At 44.6% G+C, this 12,635-nt stretch overlaps 1 long non-coding RNA gene across 3 annotated transcripts; it reads right to left on the bottom strand.

Moving 5' to 3' along the window:
- Nucleotides 1-1,884: 1,884 nt before the first annotated feature.
- Nucleotides 1,885-3,347, bottom strand: LOC123175671 (uncharacterized). Of its 3 annotated transcripts, XR_006488072.1 has the most exons (4): nucleotides 3,270-3,347; nucleotides 2,921-2,971; nucleotides 2,581-2,778; nucleotides 1,885-2,230 (listed from the first exon to the last, which is right to left on the bottom strand). It is a non-coding gene; the product is annotated as an uncharacterized lncRNA (long non-coding RNA). The 3 variants fall into 3 exon arrangements; XR_006488071.1 differs by having other exon boundaries at nucleotides 2,581-2,971; nucleotides 3,270-3,284; XR_006488070.1 differs by lacking the exon at nucleotides 3,270-3,347 and having other exon boundaries at nucleotides 1,886-2,230; nucleotides 2,921-3,155.
- Between the last annotated feature and the right edge of the window lie 9,288 nt (nucleotides 3,348-12,635).

Below are 12,635 nucleotides of genomic sequence, written 5' to 3' on the forward strand. Positions count from 1 at the left end.
TGATTCATGTGGATGAATGCGTCAAAGATCTCTTGCTCTGTGAAAGGGCAATCTAGATGGCGTAGTTGGGGAACAGGAGAGGGATAAAGTTCAAGCAGGTTGGAGTTCTAGATTGTAGCATTGGTGGATCTTACTAGGCTTGAGAAGTACTCCCTTAGTTCACAAATATAAGATGCATATTGGATACTTAAATATAGACTAGTACAATGCCCGTGCGTTGCCACGGGCCTTTTGTTGTATAAATCTTAATGAATTTTTGGGCCCTTCCAATGACATCGCCTCAACACTCTTGTCGATGGATTCTTTTTGAACATTGACATAATCCATCTCCATCTCTTTCATACTCTGCAAAAATAAATATGTATAGAAACATACCTCTTGTACTATCATGCACAACAAATATATAAAGAACAATTATTTGTATGCATCTCTTCTGATTGTGTAAAACCCGATGATTTTTTAGTCTGGTTCACCATAAAGGTTTGTCAATAAAAAGCCATCAGTTTTGATCTTTGATCTACAAAAGTAAACATATAAACAATATTAAAATAAAAAATAGAAAACTCATATACAATATATATTCATTGGTCAGATGCTAAATGCGAGTAGATGACCATTTTTACTCGGAGTGGGTGAGATCGTCCTTTTTAGTAGAGTGAGCCGCATTCCAATTTGAATAAACTGTAAGTTCACCTGTATATCACTTGTTGGTAATTATGTTTCAAAAGAAATAGCAAACTCTGTGATGTTGCTTATGTTTCATTCTTATATCAAGATTGAAAGATTGTTTTCAGTTTTTAGAAATATTGTTGTAAATTTTGGATGCTTGCATTTCCATCATGAAGATAACTAATATGTTACTTAGAAGAATTCTTGCATTTCCAGCTTCAAGATAGGTAATATCTTATTTAGAAGGATGCTTACATTTCCTGCTCACCGATGGACGGAGCAACAAATTTGTTATTTGGATGTTGAGTTTATTTCATATTCAAAATGCAACGTTTATGTGTCCTTATGTTCACTTCCTAGCATCATATGCAAACTTGCTGACAAGTGACAAATATGTAAATAGCTTGAAAAAAGTGGATGAACAGCCTGTAAATTTGAATAGTTGAATGACCATGCATTGCCATGGAATAAAAAGAACATAGCGATCGAATAATTGACTCAATGTAGAAATATGTTGGACAAGCTGGCATGTGGTTTCCATCCATACAGTAATAAAACTGATTCTCTCTCCATTTCTTGTTATTTCTTCGTAACCATCCTCTCCTTGCAAGAAAATGAAACGATATCTAAGTATCCAATAATACAAAAACCTAAGTATCCCAAAAACCTAAGTATCAAAAACTACAGTAATTTAGCCTACAGGTGTGAAATACCACAGTTTTAACATAACAGAATATTTTGTAGTATTGATAATACAGACAACCGCTAGTTTTCAGCGACACAAAATTAGCTAGCTAAAACCATTAGCAGCTGCAGACACACGTGCTTTTCTATTAGCTAGCCATTTTATGCAACTACTCGGCCATGCACCAAGAACGGCCATGCACACGGCGTAGAAGACACATATTCTAACTGGCTATCCGGACGGCAACAACGTCTTCAGAACGATTTTGTGGTTGGCTGTAATTTGGAAGAACAAACGGAAGCGAGCTAACTAAATCACCAAGCAGAAGATCCTAATAAAACGGTCGTGGACATGAGGCGTGTTGAGAAGAAGGTATGAGCGAGGGACTCTTTTTCTCAGCGAGCTCAGTTTTTTAAAAAAAAGAGGTATGTGGTTCTTTTTTTTATGCAGAGAAGATATTGTGGTTTGCCAAAAACTGCAGTATTAAAATTACAATTTTTAGAGACAGCCAAACAACCCTTTATAATAAAAACTACAGTATTATAAAAAACTGCAGTATTATGGGAATACATAGAAAATACTTTGTTACCAAACGGGGCCTAATCTTCTCCCACCCTTCCTCCTGTTCCACCTTCATGTACTTGTACAAATTATATAAATTTTATGATTTCAAAAGAATATTTTGATTATATTTCTTATTTAAAAGTAATTAAAGATGTACATGGTGGTTAATCCAACCTAAATTTTTTACCGCAACAAGGATAAAACTTGAAACTAACATAGACTTAATTAACTAAACTGTCCTTTGTCCCCATTTCTTAAACTCCTCACACGCTACTTGCTCCATTCTCCCCGTGGCCATGCAACCATGCCTACCTGTGACCATGAAAATCAATCAATCATTAAAATTCATGATCTGACTATACAATTCACAAGATAAATGAAATCCATGTCAACTAAAATATAATTAAAAACACGTCGTTTGTGCTCTGTAGCAGGGATACATTATCATACGAGCTAGGTTAGAGTACTCGTACCATGAATAAAGAAGGCACACAACATCTGGCATTATCACAAAATCATACTTGCACACATTACCACCAGTAGCAAGATAAACGAGGTGGATATCAGCTTTTAAAGCATGATTAGGAATCAAGGCAAACTCTATTTTCAGGGTTAGAAAGAAAAAGACCAAGTGCAAGAATTGGAACAGATAAGAAGCTTACCAGGGCATGATGCCATTGGGTTGGATGTCATGCACGGGCCAATAGAGCTCCCTCCCTATCTCTTACGAAGCTCTCCCTACGACCCACTTCAGAGCAGCCGGTCGTGCTTCTTTCCAACCCAACTTCTGCATCGCCGCAGATCAGCCAAAGGAGCTGCTGCCGGCAGCCAAGCTCACCTTCCGCACTGCTACAGATCAGCTAGCATGTGGAGTGTACATGATCCGAGAGAGACTCAGTCGAGCAACATAAATGAAAAAGGAAAAGTACCAACGTTTTGAGAAAATGAATTCAGTTAGTCATACAAGAATATGTTCAGAAGATAAAAATCATTTAGACACACCTCACGCAAATTCTCTCAAAGAAATTCTTCATGACATCTTCCGGAACCTACCTGTTCAGAAAAACAAAGTAAGAGAGCAGACATATGCAGCACAATTACCATCTCGGAACTTGTGGTGTGAAACCATCAAAGTACAAAAAAGATATATGAATATACTGTTTCCTTATTTATTTAATTTTATTCCAGATTACAGTTGAAATGTTTATAAAGTACATATTCTTGGGTAGCATTTCTTTCTCGTCTTGTCTGCACAATAAACAGATTAAGGCTTAATATTATTACTGAGCTCAAAGATCGATCAACAAGTCATATGCTCTAATTTAGAAAAGAACTATGTGCATTTACTTACTGGAGGAAGAAACCAAGGTCAAAAGGCAAAATGGCAGTCTTCATATCGTGCGTCAAGCATAACTACATTGCCTTATGAACTGAAGTAAAAATTAGAATTATCAAGCAACAGTACTAACAACCAACAGTGACAAGACTATTGCTCTTGCACAAATGTTTATCCCAACAAAGGATCGGGAACTCGCTAGATACACTAACTGAGGCTCTTTCCCTTTGCTTGAGGCACTGTCTTAGGAACAACTTCAGAGTAGGTCGATTGAAACTTAGAAGAAACGGAGATACACATGTTAACTAATAGACTGACATATGTCACTTTGTGATTGAAGTTAACTATGAATAAGGACTCTGGAACATGAACATACAGTTGTGTGGTCTAAGTGCGAGGAACATTGTTGCTGGCAGAAGAGCAATCATGAAAATCAGCACAAATATGCTCAGGTTGATTTCTGTTGGAAATATGCCCTAGAGGCAATAATAAAATGGTTATTATTATATTTCTTTGTTCATGATAATTGTCTATTGTTCATGCTATAATTGTGTTATCCGGAAATCGTAATACATGTGTGAACACATAGACCACAGCACGTCCCTAGTGAGCCTCTAGTTGACTAGCTCATTGATCAAAAGATAGTCATGGTTTCCTGACTATGAACATTGGATGTCATTGATAACGGGATCACATCATTAGGAGAATGATGTGATGGAAAAGACCCAATCCTAAGCTTAGCTCAAAGATCGTGTAGTTCGTTTGTTGTAGCTTTTCTGAATGTCAAGTATCATTTCCTTAGACCATGAGATTGTGCAACTCCCGGATACCGTAGGAGTGCCTTGGGTGTGCCAAACGTCACAACGTAACTGGGTGACTATAAAGGTACATTACAGGTATCTTCGAAAGTGTCTGTTGGGTTGGCACGAATCGAGACTGGGATTTGTCACTCCGTATGACGGAGAGGTATCTCAGGGCCCACTCGGTAATGCATCATCATAATGAGCTCAATGTGATCAAGTGGTTGATCATGGGATCATGCATTACGGTACGAGTAAAGTGACTTGCCGGTAACGAGACTGAACGAGGTATTGGGATACCGACGATCGAGTCTCGGGCAAGTAACGTACTGATTGACAAAGGGAATTGTATACGGATTGATTGAATCCTCGACATCGTGGTTCATCCGATGAGATCATCGTGGAGCATGTGGGAGCCAACATGGGTATCCAGATCCCGCTGTTGGTTATTGACTGGAGAGGCTTCTCGGTCATGTCTACATGTCTCCCAAACCCGTAGGGTCTACACACTTAAGGTTCAGTGAAGCTAGGGTTGTAGAGATATGAGTATGCAGTAACCCGAAAGTTGTTCGAAGTCCCGGATGAGATCCCGGATGTCACGAGGAGTTCCGGAATGGTCCGGAGGTGAAAAATTATATATAGGAAGTGCAGTTTCGGCCATCGGGAGAGTTTCGGGGGTCACCGGTATTGTACCGGGACCACTGGAAGGGTCCCGGGAGTCCACCGGGTGGGGCCACCCATCCCAGAGGGCCCCATGGGCTGAAGTGGGGAGGGGAACCAGCCCCTGGTGGGCTAGTGCGCCCCCCTTGGGCCCCCCATGCACCTAGGGTTGGGAACCCTAGGGGAGGGGGCGCCTCCACTTGCCTTGGGGGGTGCTCCACCCCTTGGCCTCCGCCCCCCTTGGAGATCCCATCTCCTAGGGCCGGTGCACCCCCCTAGGGGGCCTATATAAAGGGGGGGAGGGAGGGCAGCTACACCTCAAGTATTGGCGCCTCCCTCTCCCCTCCTACACCTCTCCCTCTCGCAGAAGCTCGGCGAAGCCCTGATGCGATCATTGCTGCATCCACCACCACGCCATCGTGCTGCTAGATCTTCATCAACCTCTCCTTCCCCCTTGCTGGATCAAGAAGGAGGAGACGTCATCCGCTCCGTACGTGTGTTGAAGGCGGAGCTGTCGTCCGTTCGGCACTTGGTCATCGGTGATTTGGATCACGGCGAGTACGACTCCATCATCCCCGTTCTCTTGAACGCTTTCGCTCATGATCTACAAGGGTATGTAGATGCACTCTCCTCTCGTTGCTAGTTGACTCCATAGATTGATCTTGGTGAAACGTAGGAATTTTTTTTGTTTTCTGCAACGTTCCCCAACAGTGGCATCATGAGCTAGGTCTATGCGTAGTTACTATGCACGAGTAGAACACAAAGTAGTTGTGGGCGTCGATATTATCAATTTGCTTGCCGTTACTAGTCTTATCTTGATTCGGCGGCATCGTGGGATGAAGCGGCCCAGACCAACCTTACACGTACGCTTACGTGAGACCGGTTCCACCGACTGACATGCACTAGTTGCATAAGGTGGCTGACGGGTGTCTGTCTCTCCCACTTTAGTCGGATCGGATTCGATGAACAGGGTCCGTATGAAGGGTAAATAGAAATTGGCAATTCGCGTTGTGGTTTTGGCGTAGGTAAAAAAACGTTCTTGCTAGAACCCTATTGCAGCCACGTAAAGCTTGCAACAATAATTAGAGGACGTCTAACTTGTTTTTGCAGCAAGTGTCATGTGATGTGATATGGCCAAAGTTGTGATGAATGATGAATGATATATATGTGATGTATGAGATCATGTTCTCGTAATAGGAATCACGACTTGCATGTCGATGAGTATGACAACCGGCAGGAGCCATAGGAGTTGTCTTCATTTTTGTATGACCTGCGTGTCATTGAGAAACGCCATGTAAATTACTTTACTTTATTGCTAAACGTGTTAGCCATAGTAGTAGAAGTAATAGTTGGCGAGCAACTTCATGGAGACACGATGATGGAGATCATGATGATGGAGATCATGGTGTCATGCCGGTGACAAGATGATCATGGAGCCCCAAGATGGAGATCAAAGGAGCTATATGATATTGGCCATATCATGTCACTATTATTTGATTGCATGTGATGTTTATCATGTTTTTGCATCTTGTTTACTTAGAACAACGGTAGTAAATAATATGATCCCTCATAATAATTTCAAGAAAGTGTTCCCCCTAACTATGTGTCGTTGCGACAGTTCGTTGTTTCGAAGCACCACGTGATGATCGGGTGTGATACATTCCAACGTTCACATACAACGGGTATAAGACAGATTTACACATGCAAATACTTAGGTTGACTTGATGAGCCTAGCATGTACAGACATGGCCTCGGAACACAGAAGACCGAAAGGTCGAGCATGAGTCGTATAGAAGATACGATCAACATGAATCACCGATGTTGACTAGTCCGTCTCACGTGATGATCGGACACGGCCTAGTTGACTCGGATCATGTTATACTTAGATGACTAGAGGGATGTCTATCTGAGTGGGAGTTCATTGAATAATTTGATTAGATGAACTTAATTATCATGAACTTAGTCTACAACCTTTACAATATGTCTTGTAGATCAAATGGCCAACGTTGTTCTCAACTTCTACGCGTTCCTAGAGAAAACCAAGCTGAAAGATGATGGCAGCAACTATACGGACTGGGTCGGGAACCTGAGGATCATCCTCATAGCTGCCAAGAAAGATTATGTCCTACGAGCACCGCTAGGTGAAGCACCTGCTTTCCCTGCAGAACAAGACGTTATGAATGCTTGGCAGACACGTGCTGATGATTACTCCCTCGTTCAGTGCAGCATGCTTTACAGCTTAGAACCGGGGCTCCAAAAGCGTTTTGAGAGACACGGAGCATATGAGATGTTCGAAGAGCTGAAAATGGTTTTTCAAGCTCATGTCCGGGTCGAGAGATATGAAGTCTCCGACAAGTTCTTCAGCTGTAAGATGGAGGAAAATAGTTCTGTCAGCGAGCACATACTCAAAATGTCTGGGTTGCATAACCGCTTGACTCAGCTGGGAGTTAATCTCCCGGATGACGCGGTCATTGACAGAATCCTTCGGTCGCTTCCACCGAGCTACAGGAGCTTTGTGATGAACTTCAATATGCAGGGGATGGAAAAGACCATTCCTGAAGTATTTGCAATGCTGAAATCAGCAGAGGTAGAAGTAAAAAAGGAACATCAAGTGTTGATGGTGAATAAAACCACTAAGTTCAAGAAAGGCAAGGGTAAGAAGAACTTCAAGAATGACGGCAAGGGAGTTGCCGCGCCCGGTAAGCAAGCTGCCGGGAAGAAGCCAAAGAATGGACCCAAGCCCGAGACTGAGTGCTTTTATTGCAAGGGAAGTGGTCACTGGAAGCGGAACTGTCCCAAATACTTAGCAAACAAGAAGGCCGGCAACACTAAAGGTATATGTGATATACATGTAATTGATGTGTATCTTACCAGTACTCGTAGTAGCTCCTGGGTATTTGATACCGGTGCGGTTGCTCACATTTGTAACTCAAAGGAGGAGCTGCGGAATAAGCAGAGACTGGCGAAGGATGAGGTGACGATGCGCGTCGGGAATGGTTCCAAGGTCGATGTGATCGCCGTCGGCAGCTACCTCTATATTTACCTATGGGATTAGTTTTAAACCTCAATAATTGTTATTTAGTGCCAGCTTTGAGCATGAACATTGTATCAGGATCTTGTTTAATTCGAGATGGCTACTCATTTAAATCTGAGAATAATGGTTGTTCTATTTATATGAGAGATATGTTTTATGGTCATGCTCCGTTGGTGAATGGTTTATTCTTAATGAATCTCGAGCGTAATGTTACACATATTCATAGTGTGAGTACCAAAAGATGTAAGGTTGATAATGATAGTCCCACATACTTGTGGCACTGCCGCCTTGGTCACATAGGTGTCAAACACATGAAGAAGCTCCATGCAGATGGACTTTTGGAGTCTCTTGATTACGAATCATTTGACACGTGCGAACCATGCCTCATGGGTAAAATGACCAAGACTCTGTTTTCAGGAACGATGGAGCGAGCAACCAACTTATTGGAAATTATACATACTGATGTGTGCGGTCCAATGAGTGTTGAGGCTCGCGGTGGCTATCGTTATGTTCTCACTCTCACTGATGACTTGAGTAGATATGGGTATGTCTACTTAATTAAACACAAGTCTGAGACCTTTGAAAAGTTCAAGGAATTTTAGAGTGAGGTTGAGAATCAACGTGACAGGAAAATCAAGTTCTTGCAATCAGATCGTGGGGGAGAATACTTGAGTCATGAATTTGGCACACACTTAAGAAAATGTGGAATAGTTTCACAACTCACGCCGCCTGGAACACCTCAGCGTAATGGTGTGTCCGAACATCGTAATCGCACTCTATTAGATATGGTGCGATCTATGATGTCTCTTACCGATTTACCGCTATCATTTTGGAGCTATGCTTTAGAGACTGCCGCATTCACTTTAAATAGGGCTCCGTCGAAATCCGTTGAGACGATACCGTATGAATTATGGTTTGGGAAGAAACCTAAGCTGTCGTTTCTAAAAGTTTGGGGATGCGATGCTTATGTCAAGAAACTTCAACCTGAAAAGCTCGAACCCAAGTCGAAAAAATGCGTCTTCATAGGATACCCAAAAGAAACTATTGGGCATACCTTCTACCTCAGATCCGAAGGCAAGATCTTTGTTGCCAAGAATGGATCCTTTCTAGAGAAAGAGTTTCTCTCGAAGGAAGTAAGTGGGAGGAAAGTAGAACTCGATGAAGTATTACCTCTTGAATCGGAAAGTGGCGCAACACAGGAAAATGTTCCTGAGGTGCATGTCGTGGTTCTAAGTCTGACAGTAGAATAGGGATAGTATAACGGAGCATGATCTATCGAGATGCATATGGGTGACACGGTGGTTTTAGCGAGTTCGGGCCTCTCACGGTGGAGATAACAACCCTACGTCTCGTGCTCCGGAGAGGCTTTGTTTTATCCGAGTATATATCCGGAGATTACAATGTGTGTGAGAGAAAGGAACGGATCCCCATGCCTGAGCTAAGTCCTGAGACTAATGGTGAAAAGAGAGAGAGGTGGAAGAAGAGAACCCCCCATAGTCTAGTGGTGGGGGTGGCTTATATAGAGTGCGCCACCCCCTCACCTCCTACGTTACAAAGTGGGGTATGAATGCCATAATGCCAGCCCACCATTAAGCCCTCACTATTAAAAGATGCCGACTGCTTTGCTGCCTGCTGGCCTTCGTATATCCGAGTGAGTCGTACGGTCGAGTGGTGAACTGTCATCCGAGTGGATGGTATGTTGCTTGGTCGAGTGGATAGTATGCTGCTTGTCCGAGTGAATAATGTGTCTGTATGAAATTGACCTGGACCCACGTGTTGTGTGGACCCCATGCTTCATGATATTTCGACCCTTCGTGGGCCTACCTGTTATGTATATCCCCAACATTAGCCCCTGAATCGATTGCGATTTTGCAGAACGAGTTGGTGTAAGACACAGTTTGGTCCAAGTGATTACAGAAATACTCGGTACATGTCGTCGCGCTTTCAGACGACCAAGGTTTGAACAAAATCTCAATGGATTCCGGCACCACGCTTCCCGACTGATCGAGGTAAGTGTCTGCGAGGAGCAACTTGGTGACATTCGTTCATCTTTCGGGAGAGGTTTAACTCGTGATCTGAGTATAGGTGTGTCATCAAATCCGTGCAACCATATTGACACATGGACTGCTCTCTTAGAGAGATGCCATTCTTATCCCGGAGGAACGTCAATACGAGTCGGTTTTAGATCCACACTTGTGAGTTTCACACTTTGAGTCCTAGAAGAAGGCTCAAAACAGGTCCACGGAGGAGCGTTAAACTCGCCTTATAGAATATTTTTTTGGAGTGATTTGGAGCTGGGCCTGCATCGAGTAACTGATTACTCGGAATTTCTTCATGCCTGGAACATGTCTTTTTTTTGTTGTTTGGCCGTCACTCGGGGTGGGCGGACCGTTCCGAGTGGATACCATTCCAGTGGGGGCACGCTGAGTGCACCCACTGGGTGTAGTCCCCGAGACTGTCGTCGACTGCGGGCAGTCGGCGGGAGTCTTAGAGCCTGTCTTTTTGTTGTTGTTCACCACTCGGACTGGTCAGGCCGTACCGAGTGGAGATTACTCCAGTGGGGGCACGCCGAGTGCACCCACTGGGTGTAGTCCCCGAGACCGCCGTCGACTGCAGGCAGTCGGCGGGGGTATGAGAGAACTAAAACTCTTCTTAGCTGGCACTGATCGAACTTGTTCTTCTCTGACTCGGAGGTCGAGTAATACTGGAGATGGGTTTGCATCGAGCAAAATGTTTCTTTCTGAGTTCTCTTCCAGTGGGGGCACGCTGAGTGCACCCACTGGGTGTAGTCCCCGAGCCTCTGTCGGACTAGATGAGTCTGGCAGAGGGTTTAAGTCTCTCGGTAAACCTCCATGCAGTTGGCACGGCAAATATCTTTGTCTGGAATTGAATCAATCGGATGGATGCGTAACAAGGTGGTTGTACGAACGACGTTCGACGAGTAAGGTCGCCTATATTCGGCGATGGCGCTTCATTTTTATCCTTTTGCATGAAAGGGGCATTTATCCAAGTGGACGTGCTTCACTTATAGATCTTCGGCGAGCCGAGCATGTATGGTCAGAAGAATATTCCTGATGTGATCAACAGGTTGACCAAATGGGCGTAACCCCTGAGGGTGACATGGCCAACTGCCGTGCGTAGCCCCCGAGTGATGCTCGAAGGAGGTAAGCTTGCTACAGAGTGTGATATGAGGTTTGACCATATGAGTAACTTAGCTGTTCCCGTGCTGGGGGTGTAGAGGTAAAGACATGTCCAACTGATGGTGACGCGCGAGGCGGCAGAGGGGCGATGATGTGTACAACCGAGTGACGATGCACGGGGCGGTCGAGTGGTGAAGACGCGCACAACTGAGTGGTGACGCGCAGAGCGGTCGAATGGTGATGACGTGTGAAGTGGTCGAATGTAGGACTACATATCTAGCCAAGTGAAGATGCACGGGGCAGCCGAGTGGTGAAGACGTGCACAACCGAGTGGCGGCGCGCGAAGCGGCTAAGGCGATGTCGTGTGTCACCGGACAGTGAAAATGGTCCTCGGAGGACTTAGTCGAATGCTTTCGAAGCTTATGTAGTGACGAGTTTGGTGTAGTGTGGTTGCGATGCAACAAGACCGGCGTGACAACTGAGTCTGAGTAGGAAAGAAGATGGCGTGCAGAGCATCTGGGTGATTATAAAACTTGTCCAAGTGGCGGATCGAATGCACTTGTTGGGGTGAAGGATCTGACTGGTGATGAAGTACTCGACCACTCAGGCGAGTGTCATTCCAAATGAGGTGCAGCCTCCGAGTGCGGCGTAGCCCCCGAGCATACTACATGCTTCGACAACGAACATGCCGGAATATGAGAAATATAGTCTTGAATGGATGATTTGCAATTCATCGAGTCGGATTTGGGTAAAGATGAGGAGAAGCTTCCGAGTGATGCTCGAAAGAGGCAAACTCGCAAAAGAGTGAAGTGTGAAGTTTAATTATGAAAGGGACTTATCTGTCTCATGCCCGACGAGGTCTATATCATTGATACGATGAAGAGAATTCCATAGAGGGGTTGGTCGGACATGTTTGAAGTCAACAGAGCGACAAGGTCAGTGTTGTGGTGCGCTAGGACCAGTGTGGTGACCGAGTCCGGGCAACGATGAAGTTGGCGCGTAGGGCCGTCGAGTGATCGCGTAACTTGTGTAAAAAATGGCACAAGTCAACACAATAATTTCTTGAGGAAATTTGATGTGTGCTGAAATGATTTGTGTGAATAACACCCATAGACACCCGCTGGGAGTGCAAGGGGCTTGCTGGTTGACCAGCAAAAGTCTAAAAGAGCGAAGGATTCGTTCGCACTTGTCGAAGCGAGAGATCCTACTGAACTCGTTGGAATACTGGCTAAAATAAAACGGAAGTGTAGTGTTTCGACTGAGTTGCAGCCCCGGAGGGCCGATGCAAACTCGAAATGAAGAACGACACATGGTGTTCGTGAATGATATGTGAAAAAATGGAAGTTGGACTTGGGAGTCACATAAGCAGTACTAAGCAAGTATGTGAAAATAAGCAGTCGAGCGTAGAGGTACACTCGGTGGTGTGGCCTCCGAGTGAATGTGATGTGTGAATTATGGAATACTTGGGACGAAAATAACAGAATGCAAAATGACTTAGCTGTCTGAAGGCGCGCGGGGCGGTCGAGTGGTGATGAGGTGATCAACCGAGTGGCGACGCGCGGGGCAGCCGAGTGTTGATGAGGTGACCAACCGATTGACGATGCACAGGGCGGCCGAGTGCTGATGAGGTGACCAACCGATGGCGACGCGCGGGGCGGTCGTGTGGTTATGAGGTGACCAACCTGGTGGCGACGCACGGGGCGGCCGGGTGGTTATGAGGTGACCAACCTGGTGGCGACGCACGGGG

This window comes from Triticum aestivum, unplaced genomic scaffold (assembly GCF_018294505.1).
Source record: "Triticum aestivum cultivar Chinese Spring unplaced genomic scaffold, IWGSC CS RefSeq v2.1 scaffold130363, whole genome shotgun sequence".
NCBI lineage: Eukaryota > Viridiplantae > Streptophyta > Magnoliopsida > Poales > Poaceae > Triticum > Triticum aestivum.